The 14,700-nt window shown below is 37.7% G+C and overlaps 1 long non-coding RNA gene across 1 annotated transcript; it reads left to right on the top strand.

Moving 5' to 3' along the window:
* The first annotated feature begins 213 nt into the window (after positions 1–213).
* LOC138823884 (uncharacterized) lies at positions 214–13,497 on the top strand. The gene is made up of 4 exons (XR_011370942.1): positions 214–309; positions 12,116–12,242; positions 12,582–12,648; positions 12,855–13,497. It is a non-coding gene; the product is annotated as an uncharacterized lncRNA (long non-coding RNA).
* The last annotated feature ends 1,203 nt before the right edge of the window (positions 13,498–14,700 follow it).

Raw genomic sequence — 14,700 nt, 5'->3', positions numbered from 1 at the left:
GGGTTACTATTATCATCAAGGTTACTCTTAGGGTTCTGTCCAAGATTTGAGTTAGGATTAGGGAAATGGAAGATTGAGAACTTGAGTGACTTACTTCCCCTGTGTTTGTATATGCACTATTCTAAGGCGTGAACTTTAGGATTGGGTTCTGCCTCTGAGCTTTTTGCTGTAGGCCAGCATTCTACCACTTGAACCATGAGTCCACTTCCAGCTTTCTTTGGCAGTGTGTTGGAGATGAGAAACTCACAGACGTTCCTATCTAAGCTGACATTCAACTGAGATCCCCAGATCTCTGCCTTTTGATTAAAGGTAAGATTAAAGGCATGAGTTACCAGTGCCCAGGAAAGTGCCTGAATTTTACTGATTGTTTGTACTTTTGTTCGAGATTGAGACTTGAATTCATTATCTGACAGCTTTGCTCACTAAGTAGCATTTTGCCACTTGAGCCATATCTCCAAAATGATTACTATAAATAACTGAAAATCATTAAATTTTCTTCAGGTGATATGTATCATTAGTGTTGTTCTAAAACTTATCCTAACAAAAAAAACTTATAGACCCTGGAGTTGATCAGAGCAAATTTTCATTCTTTGCTTCTAATTGCATAACAGTTTAGGGACATGATTTTTTAATTATTATTTTAAGTAGAAAGAAATTTTAAGCAGTAAGAAATTATCATTAAACAAAGCATTTTATGCGTACAATATACCTTGATTAGTGCCAACCCTTTCAATGTTCTCATCCATCCTTCCTCTATGCACTTCTTCCTTCACTCTTCTTAATATTGTAGGATGTTTATTGGATTCCTTTCTGCATTTTCCCCCTTTTCTCCTGGTCATTCATCTACCTTTTAACCCTTCACCCCTCATTTGACTACCCACTTCCATATGATCCAGCAACTCTACTCCAGGCATTTACCTGAAAGATTACAAACCAGGATATAGTAAAGGTTTCATCCAGACCATTCTTATTGAATATGCCCAGATAACCTTCAACAGAAAAAAAATCAAGAAAATGTAATACACACACACACCCACACACACACACAGAGGAAATTCTACTTACCCATAAGAAAGAATATTTTAACATTTGTATCTCTCATTTCTAATTTCATCTGCCTAGTATCCCACTGTTGTCCTACTGTCCCTGTACTGCAGTAACTGAAACATGCAAACTGATGTAAAAGATTTTCAGGGTTATGGGCTAGCCATAATTTCCTGAATATGAGTTCTTTGCTCATTCTCTTTGTCTATTCATGCATTTGAATAGTGATTATACAGATTCATTTGTACCATTTGCTACACAGAATAGAGATGAACCACTTGTATGTATGTATGTATATATACATACATATAAATACATATACATATATGTATGTATATATACATATATATACATACATACTTGGATATACATATATACATGGACATATGCACACATATGGATATATATTAAATACTTGAGTACATTTCATGTTTTCAAGAATTACAGAGCTAACAAAAATCACATGTATTTTCCTTTTCAATTTTTTCAAAATCTAAATAACTTTGTCTCTTTTGAATACCTAATTTTACAGAGAATGTCATCATCTCTGATCTGTCAGGCTCCTTGAAATTAGATGTTCAAATAGGCTAAAATTATTTAGGCTTTTTGGTGGAAGGGTTCTATTCAGGGGTTCCCTGTTTGCTAGATAGGACTCTGGTTGAATAGCATCAAGAAGCTCAACTACTTTTACCATACTTCTAGTCCATTTAATTACTTGAGGTCTTGAACTTTTTGCCCGGGTCTGATCTTAGATTGACTGAGACTTTGCTACCTATGCCTCCCACATAATTAGCTAGGAATACAGATGTGAACCACTATGGAAAGCTCATTCGTTAGGATGGCCGTCTTGGCAGTTTTTTCTCTGGCCTGGCCTCAGACCATGATCCTTGTCATCTCTGCTTCCCAATCAGCGGGAATTACATATGTGGGCTGCTATACTTGGTGTACATGACACCTTCTGTTTTATAAAAGAGGTTTTTACTGTAAAAATATGGTATAGAGGGGTTATAGTTACATGAGCAAGGTAATGAGTACATTTTCTATGAGGTATTGTACCTCCTCCTTTGTTTTTCCCCTACCCTTTCTTCCTCCCACCTCCACAACTACACACCCCCCTCTCCTCCCTTCCCTGCTTCCCCACCCATATTGTAAAGATTCTTTTTCAACATAGTGTCTTGTGCATCTCATTGTTACAACGGGTCAGCCTGCCCTATTTAAACATTTTGTTTTTTCCCTTGCCCTACCCAAGTTAGAGAAATGGTGTATACAAGATGCAGGGCACATACATTAAATACAGTGAAAAAAGGAGTTATACCTTGGTGGGGGAAAATACAAAAACAAAAACAAAAAGAAATCACATGGTAAATTATAAAGCCTATCTTGGGATTCACTTCGCTTAACATCATCTTATCTGTTGGTATGTACATAGCTTTTGAACTCTTATGCGTGTCCCAGATATACACTAGTTATTCCAAATAAGGGAAACCATGGGACCTATGTTTCTTTTGTCTGACTTACTTTACTTAATATAATTTTTTCCAAGACTCCACTTAGAGCTCCCCTATACCCCAGCAATCCCACTTTTGGGCATTTACCAAATGATAACACACAAGTCCATACTAAGCTACCGGCACAACTATGTTTATTGCAGCATTATTTACCATAGCTAAGATATGGAACCAACCCAGATGCCTCTCAGTAGATGAATGGATCAAGAAAATGTGATACACACAAAAACACTGGAATTCTATGCCTCCATCAGAGAGAATGAAATCGCCCCATTTGCTAGGAAATGGAAAGATGGGGAAACAATTTTATTAAGTGAAATAAGCGAGGCTCCAATAACCATAGGTCCCATGGTTAACCTCACTTTCAGAAAGTAGTACATGGTACCATATAACCTTATAAGAGAATGTTATGTGAAATAAGATAGGGACACAAATGATTGTTTTTATTCCATGAGATTCTTATCTCTATGTTATCCCCCAAATAAAATTCGAAGGAGAGCTGTGGTTGAAATACAGAGCACCACCCTTGAGGGAAAAAGCTTAAGTGAGAAGGTAAGGTCCTGAGTTTAAACCATAATATCAGCACTAAAAAAAGTGATTTCTTTTCCTGGAGGTTTTTATTAAATTGTTCAGAATATAATCAACGTTGTATTTATGTTTAGCATTATTATTAAAATCATGTTACAATTATTGATGTTATTTTCTTAAATTTAACTTACACATTAATATCCAATACTGATAAGAGATGATTACTGTTTCACAACTTTTTATGTCAGCTGAATATATGGATGAGAGGTGTATACAAGGAATTTGGGCTGAAAATAGATGTTTGAAAGCTCTTCACATAAGTAAATGATTGCTGAAGAAGATGTGGACAATTATGAAATAAACCAAAGAAATTAGCAAGGAAAGATAAGGTATGATTCTGGAAAGCACACAATTTTGGAAGAAAAAAACACAAGGAAAATAAGTAACTTTTGGTAATAACGTTGTAACCCACCTACTCATTTGATTCCTTATTTCTAGTGGAAGGCATTTCAGTTAACTTCATTTTACAAAATTAAACATGATTGACATTTAATATTAACTGGCCTCTGTCTCAGGTAAGCAAAAAGCCAGGTGCCAGGGGCTCAGGCCTATAAACCTAGCTACTCAGAGGGCTGAGATCTCTAGATCCTAGTTCAAAGCCAGGTTGGAGAGGAAAGTTGGTGAGACTTTTCTGTGCAACTAATCACGAGAAAACTGGAAGTGGCACTGTGGCTCAAACTGGCAACCCAATCTTGAGTAGTAAATCTCAGAGACAGAACCCAGGCCCTGAGTTCAAGCTCTCTGAAATTATTCTTAAAATACTTGTTATCAGGATTTCTTTAACTTGTTTAGAAGAATGTTTTAAACTTAGGGATTTTTAATTTCATGTTGTCAGCATTGATTTTTAAGATGTGCAGGGAAAAAATTATTTATAGTCAGAAAGGGTTTGTATTGTTTTGTATTACACATTGCCTCTACATCGAGAGATCAGCTGGAAAGCAGATGGCCAAATCCTGGCTGTTGGCAATGAAGATGGATACGTATTTCTTTTAGCAAAGAAAAAAACTTATGAATTGGTAGCATTTATATATAACACCTTAATAGTAACAATAAAATTAATATTATTACTATTACTATTTTTTGTCAGTTGTGGAGCTTGAACTCTAGGCCTGGGCATCGTATCTCAACTCTTCAGCTCAAGACTAGCACTCTACCACTTAAGCAACAGTGCCACTTCACATTTTCTGAACCTTTAGTTGGATATAAAGGTCTCACAGACTTTGCTGCCCTGGCTGGATTCGAACAGTTCTCAGTCTCCTTAGTAGCTAGGCCTGGCAGTAAAATTATTTTGAAAAAGAACAAACCCACGATTGTATACTTAAAAAAATCACAGTTTGGCAAGTGTATCTATAACATTGTTGTATCAATTAACTATAGGCACCAATCATTTTTACATCTCACTATGTTCTTTCCAATGCCAGATAATATTTCATTAATTTATTTTAATTTTTCCTAACAAAGTTCATTATGAATTCCCAACAGCACTATTTTCTAGTGAGTATAAAAATTCTTCAACATATTTATTTCAACAAACAGCATTTTGCACTTGTTTTTTTTTTTTAAATTTTGCCAGAGCTGGGGCTTGAAATCAGGGCCTGTGCACTCTTCCTAAATTTCTTTTGCTCAAGGCTAGCACACTACCAATTGAGCCACAGCACCACTTCCAGTTTTTCTGCTTACGACATACTGAGGAATCAAATCAAGTGCTTCTTGCATGTAAGGCCAGCACTCTACCACTAAAAATACTCCCAGTCACTGGGTCTTTTGTTGTTGTTGTTTTAAGATAGCATTTTACTATATGTCCTTCTGATTGCCTAAAACTTAGGCTGGCCTCAAGCTAACTTCTAAATCAGCCTCCCAAGTTCGGAGATTACAAACATTGACCACTATATTCAGCTCATGATTCTTTGTGAGAGAATACTCTTTTCAGATATAGAAAGTTATTCGGTCTTCCTTTGGATGGTTTTTGCATTCAGCAATTTTAATCACATTTCTTGTCCTGGTATGTTTCCTCTTCTAGATGAATAGAAATATTTCAGGTTCTTAACTTGAAGCTGATCCCTACTATCCAACAACATCACATTCTGGTGAATAGCACCAGCTAGCCTCATGAGCATAGCAGCCAGCTGGAGCTCAGCTATCTGATGGCTTTGGGCTCCAATAATGTAATTATTTCTGTGCACAGACTGAAAACTGTCATAGGTAATTTTGATTTATTCCATTCTGTTCTCAGCTACTTGCCATTCTCAGCTTTGTATGTTTTAAATTCTGTTAAACGTTAATGACTATTTCCAGTCACTCTCAAATGTAACATATATGTATTACTTTAAAATTCATTCAAACAGGCAAAAATATTAACGTAGTTGATTTCCACCAGTGGCTCATATTTTAAAACCTATCTACTTTAGAGGTCAAAAACTGAGGATTCAGGTTTAAAGCAGCCCATGCAGAAAATCTGAGATATTTCTCCAATTAAGAAAACAAAATCCAGAAGTGGAGATGTGGATCAAGTGGTAGAGTGTCATCTTTGAGCAAAAAGACCAAGCAAGAATAATACATTTAATTCTAACTCCAATATTACTCATGGAAAACACACAGACACAGAAAGACAGACAGACAGACAGACAGACAGACAGACACACACACACACACACACACACACACACACACACACACACACACACACACACACACACATATACAATCTACATTTTCCTAGATTCCCCTTCCTGAGCAGTATACAATGCCATTAACTTAATGTATGTTTTCTCCAAATTATTTTGGTAGGGATTAAACTACATTTGTATTTATGATAATATTTGTTTTGTACTTTTTGTTTTACAATTTTGTGTACTTATGTGAGAGAACAGTGTTTTGTGAAGACTAAACAGAAATCAATGTGTCAGTAAATAAGTAGGTGACAGGTAGACTGAAAGATGCAGATAAAAGCACTTGAAATTTTATTTCTACAAGTTTAAATATATATGCATATGTATGTATTTAAAATTTCTGCCAAGATTTTATTTTTATTAATAATGATCTATTCGTTACATTATATAAATTTAACATATTGTATGTTTCATAGTAGATTAATATTTATAGAATTTCTTTCCTTTGGAGACCAGGTTTTGCAGCATAGACCAGGCTTTCCTCACCTGCTTATTCTCCTGTGTCAGGTTCCTGAGTATTGGCTGGTATTACCATGTGGTAGGATAGTACCATATCCAGTTATATTATTTACATTTTGTACAGTAGAATATTACTGTGAACAGCTTTAAGCTAAATATCTTCATGAGTATGAATGAATTTCTTGCTAATATGTTATAAATAGAGTTATTGAGTGAAGGCAATTATAGTAGGCTTGCCTGTACTCCCAGTACCCAGGGGGATTGTAAGTTTAGGAGCAGCCTGTGCTACACAGAAGTCCCTTTTAAAACAGAAAAAATCAGGTGAGCTTGGAAAAGGAAATATATTGTTAAGCAGGGTGATAGGAACACAAACAATTTAGTGTGTGTGTGTGCTTGTGCATGTGTGTGTGCTTGTGCTGGTCCTAGGGCTTGAACTCATTCCCTTGGCACTGTTCCTGAGGCTTATGCTCCAGTATAGCACTCTACCACTTGAACCAAACTCCACCTCAATCTTTTTTAGAGATCATTGGAGATGAATCTGATCCAGTTTCCTCCAGACTTAAAACCTTGATCCTCTTTTCTCAGCCTCTTTTGTAAGTAGGATTACAGGCATGTTGTATTACTCTTAAGTAATATAGTAAACATCATGCCAGTTTTTACTCCTTCCAGCAATGTTTGAGTGTTGCACACACACCAAAGATAAAACCGCTCCATGTTTGATGACAACCAGATCTCATAATGCTGTGAGGTACGTATTGTTATGCTCATTTTACCTGTAAAGAATTTGAGATCCAGAGAGTTTCAATAATTTTGAGCCCCCATCTAGTATACAGTGGAGCATGTATTCAATTCCAACTAGTTCTGTTTATTTCAGAAAACGTGGAGTCATCAAGTGGTCTAGTAAACATGTGTTCTAGTGAGTACTGCTCTTTGCAAGTACAGTTCTGTGCCTGACAGATTACCTTTCTCTTTCTTTAACTGCACCCCTTTTCATAAGCAAAGGAAAGCACAAGTGATAAGAAGAACCATTTTTGAAGGAGAAATTGATAAGGGGGTTGACCTTGGTATCACATACATATTAGTCTGACCTCCCATTTGAGTTATGGCTCCAGCACTACATTTCTGTTTTTTCTTTTGTATTGTTATTATAAATGTGAATTACACTGAGGTTACAGGCATATAAGTCAGGTATGGATATATTTCTTTTTGAAAGGTCAGTCCTTCCCTTGCTCTCTCAATTTTTCTCACAGGTTTGGTTTTCTTTAACTTCCTTCTTCTTCTTCTTCATCATCATCTACTTCTATCATTATTATTATTATTATTATTATTATTATTATTATTATTATTATTATTATTATTATTGTGCTGTAGAGGTTTTAGTTACAATCGTGTGGTAAGGATTACATTTCTTTTTTCTTGTTTTTGTTTTAGTCAATAATGAGGCTTGAATCCAGGGCCTGGACACTTTCTCTGAGCTCTTTTGCTGAATAATGGCACTCATATTGCGCCACAGCTCTAATTCCCTGAGTGCATTTTTTTGGACAATTTTACCCTTTCACTTTATCTCTTTTTCTGTTTTCCCATTCTTCCCCCAAAACAAATTGCATAGGTCATTTTCAACATAGTACCAATTGAATACCAGTGTTGCACGTGTTCATTCTTTGTCCCTCCTTTTCTATGACCCCTTTAACTTCTGAAAAAAATGACAAAAAGGAAAGAAAATATATATCATCTTGTTTCTGTTTCCTGGTCACTGGTTATTTTTGAGAATGTGTGTGTGTGTGTGTGTGTGTGTGTGTGTGTGTGTGTGTGTGTGTGTGTGTGTGTGTGTGTGTGTGAATACTGGGGCTTGAATTCAGGGAGCTGACATTTAGCTTTTTTAATCAAGGTTGACAGTTTAAGACTTGAACCAAACTTCCATGTCTTGATTTTGAATGGTTAATTAAAGATCAAAGTTTCACTGGATTTCCTAACTAGTCTAACTTCAATTCACTTTCCTCAGATCTCAGGTTTCTAACTAGCTAGAATTACAGGTGTGAGCCACCAGTGGTACTTGGCCTACCTTCTTTTTGTTAAGTAGTTGAAATGTAAAAGACAGTTGCAACCATAGTAAAAAAGAAATCAATTTAACTTTCCCAGCTTCATTAATTTTTAATATTTTGTCACATTTGATACATACAGAAAAACATTTTTTGTAAATGCTCCTGCAATTTGGTTTTCATATCAGATTTTTCGTCATGATGAACTTGATTTTTATAGCTTTTTACTTACTAAATATTGATGAGAATATGTTCAGAGGGCATTGATGACCTTTTGTTGGCTTTCATGCAGAAATGTTGCAAGCTAACACTTGATAAATTTGTGTGCAAGACCCCGATGATATATCCACATTCTTAGCCAGAATACAGTAGTGCCTGTTACAAATCATCTATATCTGACAAACCCTCACTCAGGCCTTGTTACCACCTTCATGAATGTCCTCTTAGTGTGCAATACTGACTCTCCAATGACCATGACAGAGCCCTGCTGCACGTTCTCATGACACAGCCAAGGTCACCAGTCAGGCGTGGCACCTACAGTATGATGGGAGACTGGTGACTGTTCCTATGGTTGAACGACACAGGAAATGTTAGGTCCTTAAGCTGTCATCAGTCCCCAGGGTTCTTCATGAGTATTCGATCCTAAGATTTAAGGAGACATCAAACTCTCCCTTCCTTGTGCAAGTTGTGGACAAGTTTTTCTTCTGGGGCTGTCATCTTCTGTGGAAAGATATGATCTGAGCTCTATAAGCCATTTTGTTTATTCTAGGCCCTTAGGGTAAGTCTGGCATGTATACTTAGACAAAAAGAAATGTAGTGATAAAAAATAGGAGACAACATTTTTCCTAGTCTATTTATTACTCAAATAGGTTTTCAGATTCTACCAATAATTCTTATTAGTAAGAAGCACTATCTCAAAAATAATCAGTGACCAGGAAACAGAAACAAGATGATATTTATTTTCTTTCATTTTTTTCATTTTTTTACATTTATCTCTCTTTCAGAAGTTTAAGGGGGGCTGGGAAGGTGGCTCAGTGGTAGAGCGCTTACCTTGCATGCTCGAGGCCCTGGGTTCGATTCTTCAGCACCACATAAGAAAAAAGAAAAAAGCCGGAAGTGGCGCTGTGGCTCAAGCAGTAGAGCGATAACCTTGAGCTGAAGAGCTGAGGGACAGCGCCCAGGCCCAGAGTTCAGGCCCCATGATCGGACCCAAAAAAAAAAAGAAGTTAAAGGTGTCATTGAAAAGGAGGGACAAAGAATGAACATGTGCAACATTGAAACTTTGATCTCTAATTAACCGTTCAAAATCAAGACATGGAAATTTGGTTCAAGTCGTAGACTGTTACCCTTGATTAAAAAAAGCTAAAGGTCATCTCCCTGAGTTCAAGCCCCAGTATTCACACACACACACACACACACACACACACACACACACACACACAGAGACACACACACACACACACACACACACACACACACAAACACACACACACACACACACACTAGTCCTTAGTGCTCAGGATCCTGACATGGAGATCAGCCTTTTCCAGCTCAATTTATCCTAGTTCTGGTAAGGACAGCTATTTAAGCTGAAGTTTGGTGGATAATAGTCATTCCTTCTCATTCTTTTTGCCTGTTGGTGTTGTTGAGTCCACTTCAGGGCAAAATCAGTGCCTGACACCTACTTGCTGCCATGGCAAAGTTGGCTGTGACATCCTAGATGTTATGGCCATTTTATTGTGAAGCCGTGTGAGGACACCCAACCCCACACAATTTTCCCCAAGGTATGTGTCTCCTTTGCCCAGAAGTGCATTCAACAATTCAGCAACCAAAATATCACCCAGTTCCTGATAAACTCAGAGTATGTTTCTATTTCCTTTAAAAAAATTCGACATGCCTTTGATAATTTGTCATTGAATTACTGAAACAGAGTATATAATTTTATGTATTTGTAAGTCTTTGACCATCTTTCTTTAGCTCTTGTCATATTTCTATGTGTTTGCAGCTTGCGAAGGGAAAAAGATTTAATTCAATATAGTCAGACTATCGTTCAGAAAGATATTTTTAGAACCTTGTGGAGGGAATGCCAACTTTCCATCTGGTGTTCTAAAGATGGCCTTCTTGGTACAGGAACTGAGTACACAGTCAAGATAAGAAGCTTGTCCTGATTTCTACTGACTTTCCTCTGTGGTCAGGGAGTTTGATCCCATGGCATATGTTTGTTTGCTACACTGTAGGGCCCATGCCTCCTCTGAAAAATCTAGGGCTTGGGGATAAGAGATACTAAAACTCAAAACCGAGCTTCCTACATCAGTAGGATTACAGGTTTGAGTCTCATGTACTCAACTTTTTTATACATACTAAACTCAGTTTCATTATATTCACTTTCATTATATTCACTTCATAGACAGATATATACAAATATATGTATATAATATTTATTTATACTCAGTGTTATATCTAGAAACACACAAATATATATTCATATAATTATAATCAAATTATATCACTACTTTCTCCAATATTTACACTAATGTTTTGTGCAAAAAACACGCAATTCTAAAATTTTAAATGCCTTTTTACTTTGAAAAATCATATTGAATCTTATATATTACATAATATACTATGTAGAACATAAAGAATATAACATGTATTTACATATAACTGATTTAATTGTGGAAATTTTTCCTGATTTTGTGTTTGTTCATCTATGTAAGCCTTCTTTCTTCTATTGATGATGGCTTTTACTTTCCAGTATACATATCTCCTATATATTGTGTCAAATATTTTCAGCCCAAAGTAGACTTTTTATATTATTGGAGCCAAATTTTCCTTCCATATTTGCTCAAGGCAAATGAATGCAATGAAAATGTATACAGATTTGAACTCATTGTTGGAAGAGAGTCCCACTTAACGCTATAAGTATTGTGGTATTTGTCCCAATTGACAGAATAGCTTTCTAGGACATCTGATCTGCTATGTCCTAGACCTTTTGTAGCCACCTTATCACCCCATACAGGCATGGCCTGGCTTCCTTCTCACTCTTGTTGCATTTAACAGCTCCCATTATATCCAGTAGGCTCTCTTCTACAGCCCCCTGTCACTCTACTTCCCCACCTCCAGAACAGGTATGCACGATTCTTCAGTTTGTAGGTTTAAAAAGAAATATATTTAGGATTCATGAATTCTAGAATATGTCAAAAATATTTACATATTAATAAAGTTAGAAAAATAAATAGAATGAACCTTTTACAAAAATCAGAAAAAAAAGAAAAATAAGGATTTTCTTAGGAAGGGGAGAAGGAATCTCAAAATCTAGATTGGCCTCTAAGTTGCCTTCAGACAGAAATTCTGCCTCAGAGTCTTCAAAGGGATCTACTTCCTCAATAAAGACAGGATTTTCTTCCTGAGTCCAGGGAGGGACAGATTCTAATTTATCAACTGGAAATTGGATCCCTTGCAAGAAGAGAGATTGGTCTGGGTATTCTGTGAGGAAAGATTCCCTTTCCTCAACTGAATCTAGATTTTGGACCTCACTTATTGGTTTTCCTAAACATAGACTGGAGTCATTTTCCATTAGCACATATTTAACCATCACACCAAGAAGTGTTTTTTTGTTGACTGATTTAGAGCTGATCTAGCTGGATTGTGAACATCAATGGAAGACATTCTGTATCGTCTTCTTCCTTGGTGGTATGTGTAGATACACCTGCATCACATGTGGGGTTCAGAATCAGTGGGATGTCCACAGGACTCAAAACCTACTTTGGCCTTTCTACAAATTGAAAAACACACTCTACCTTCACAGGATTTCTGGAGATCAGCGATGGCTTCCAATCTCCATCAGTCACCATAGACGACATCACTGATGGGTTCTTTACCTGGAGTTCTGCAAAAGCTTTTCTACGGTGATGCAAACCTGAGAATGAAAATAGGTACAGGAGTCTTTGAGTAGACCCTCGTAGTTAAGGTGTCACTAAACTTCCAAGATGATCTAATAGGAGAAGCAGTAGGATTTGAGTTGGGACTGAACACTGATGAGGAGGTAGGCTTTTTCTAATGAGTGGCTACTTCCAAGTTCTTTCAAAAGGAGAACAGACATTACCTGGCAAAGAATATCCATAAAAGGAAATTTTGCCAAGCTGGGGAGTACTAAGGGCTCTTGGCCAATCAGAAACATCCCTAGAGACTCAGGTTCCATCCCTACTCACAAGCTCTGGGGCATCTAAACAAGGACTTCTTCCTCTTTTTCTTGGTCTCATGGGTTCCTCCAGCTGGTCCAGAAAAATATGTAAGCGGAAGAGCAGGTCTGAAGAGGCCATGATGAGGTTGACATTCTGTGTAAGTTCTTTCAGGGTGTCATTGTTCTTGGGCTCATAGAAATCATCAGGGTAGAAGTCCATCCACATGGGGAGGATCAAACAAACAACGCTGTGGGCAGATTGATTGTTGGGAAGTGGAAAGAGACTCCTGCAAGCAGGATGCTCCTCACAACCCACTTCTAGTAATTTCTCAAATATAATCCTCTAAAATTCTCCCTGTAATAGGAAGAGAAATTTTTTCCCAACTGGATCTGACTTGCTACACACAGCCCTCCCTGTCATCCATGAGAGTCCAAAAGCACAACCACAACCACAACTGTGTAATCTGCTATCCACTGATGTGCCAAGCCTCAACCCCCTGTTGAAAATCACAACTGGTGTTCAAAGAAGAAAGTTGAGTTTGATTCAGAAACCTCAAAGATACCAAGTTTTCAAGGATAGAATTCTTTGTTCCAGCGTCCACTTACTTCTTCACTTGTTCATCTTCTTCTCAGTTATGGTAGAAGTATCTGTACCAATGGGAGGAGAGAAGGAAGTTAACTCTATGCTTCTCCTTTTCTGAACTAACAGGACACACATAGGACTCGCTAAGTCCCACATGGTAATGTAAACATGACACACAAAATTGCAGATATGTATATACAACTTCATGGTAATTCTGTGAAGATGCTTATGTGCATCTGTCCAAATAAATGCACAATGGCTCATGCCTCTAATCCTACTAATCCGTAGGGTGAGATCTGAGAATCACAGTTTGAAGCCAGTCTAGTTTGTAAAAATCTAAATATACTTATCTTCAATTAACCAGTCAAAGGCCAGAATTGGACCTGGGGCTCAATTGGTAGTGTGTTAGAAATGGGACAGCACTCAAGCCCCCAATTAAAGTAAAAGTTGCCTCCTTTCTTCTGTCTATATTCCTTCAAAGGCCTCAAAGATAGTGATTTCCTAGGTGAGCGTTGACGTTGGGTGCCACTTGCTCCTTCCTTAAATCCTAGTCTCTCAGCAAGCAAATTACTAAGGCTCCACTAGCTTATGAAGCACATGAAATATTCTGGCAGCCCAGTCCTAAGGAATTAGCCAAAGACTGCACTTCTTTGTCTCAAGCCAAGCTCCTTTGACTAGACCCCAGTGAAACTGTCTCAGAGATGTACCTAGTATTCCAATATTCTGCCAGAGGGTATCATCAGCCCTGGGTTTGAAGGAGGAACACTAACTTCTTTTGTTTGTCATGGGGCTTGAACTCTGGGCTTGGGTTCTATCCCTCAGCCTTTCAGCTCAAGGGGAGCACTCTACCACTTGAGCCACAGCACCACTTCTGGTTTTCTAGTGTCTTATTGGAGAGGAGTATCATGGACTTTCCTGCCAGGGCTGGCTTTGAACCGTGAACCTCAGATCTCTGTCTCCTGAGTATCTAGGATTACAGGTGTGAGTTACTGGTGCCTGGCTTAGGAACACTAACTTTTTTGTTTGTCAGGGCTTGAACTCTGGGCCTGGGCCCTGTCCCTCAGCTCTTCAGCTCAATGCCAGCACTCTACCACTTGAGCCACAGCACCACTTCTGGCTTGTTTTCTGCTTATGTCGTGGTCAGGATTCGAACCCAGGGCCTCATGCATACAAGGCAAGCTCTCTACCACTAAGCCACCTTCCCAGCCCAGGAACAGTCACTTTCAGAATATCCAGCAACTGCTCCATTGTCCTACACTCTGTGAAGTGGTGGAGGAAGTTTCCCACATAGAAGGGATCAGCTTTCTGGTAGGCAGGGACAAGGTCCATTACCAGAATTTCCAGAAAGCCTGAGTCCAGGCTCCATACATAATAAGGCACATTCAGGGTTTGGATGGACTCATTGTCACACTGAGGTGGTAAAAAAGAATGGATCTATGAAACATGGAAATGAGAGTACACTTCAAACTGAGTAATTGTAGTAGAGTGGATTGAAAAGTGCACAGCAAATATTTTCTGTCTACACATATAAAAGCACATAAGAAGAAGTTTCTAGTGTGGGCTAGGATGAGATTAAATAGGTTTACTGTCATAGTTATACCTGGCCTGAATTTCCTTGTGATTTCCT

The sequence above is a fragment of the Dipodomys merriami genome, unplaced genomic scaffold (genome assembly GCF_024711535.1).
Source record: "Dipodomys merriami isolate MVZ:Mamm:240054 unplaced genomic scaffold, mDipMer1.0.p SCAF_1241, whole genome shotgun sequence".
Classification (NCBI taxonomy): domain Eukaryota; kingdom Metazoa; phylum Chordata; class Mammalia; order Rodentia; family Heteromyidae; genus Dipodomys; species Dipodomys merriami.
This window is presented reverse-complemented; position numbering and strand designations above follow the sequence as displayed.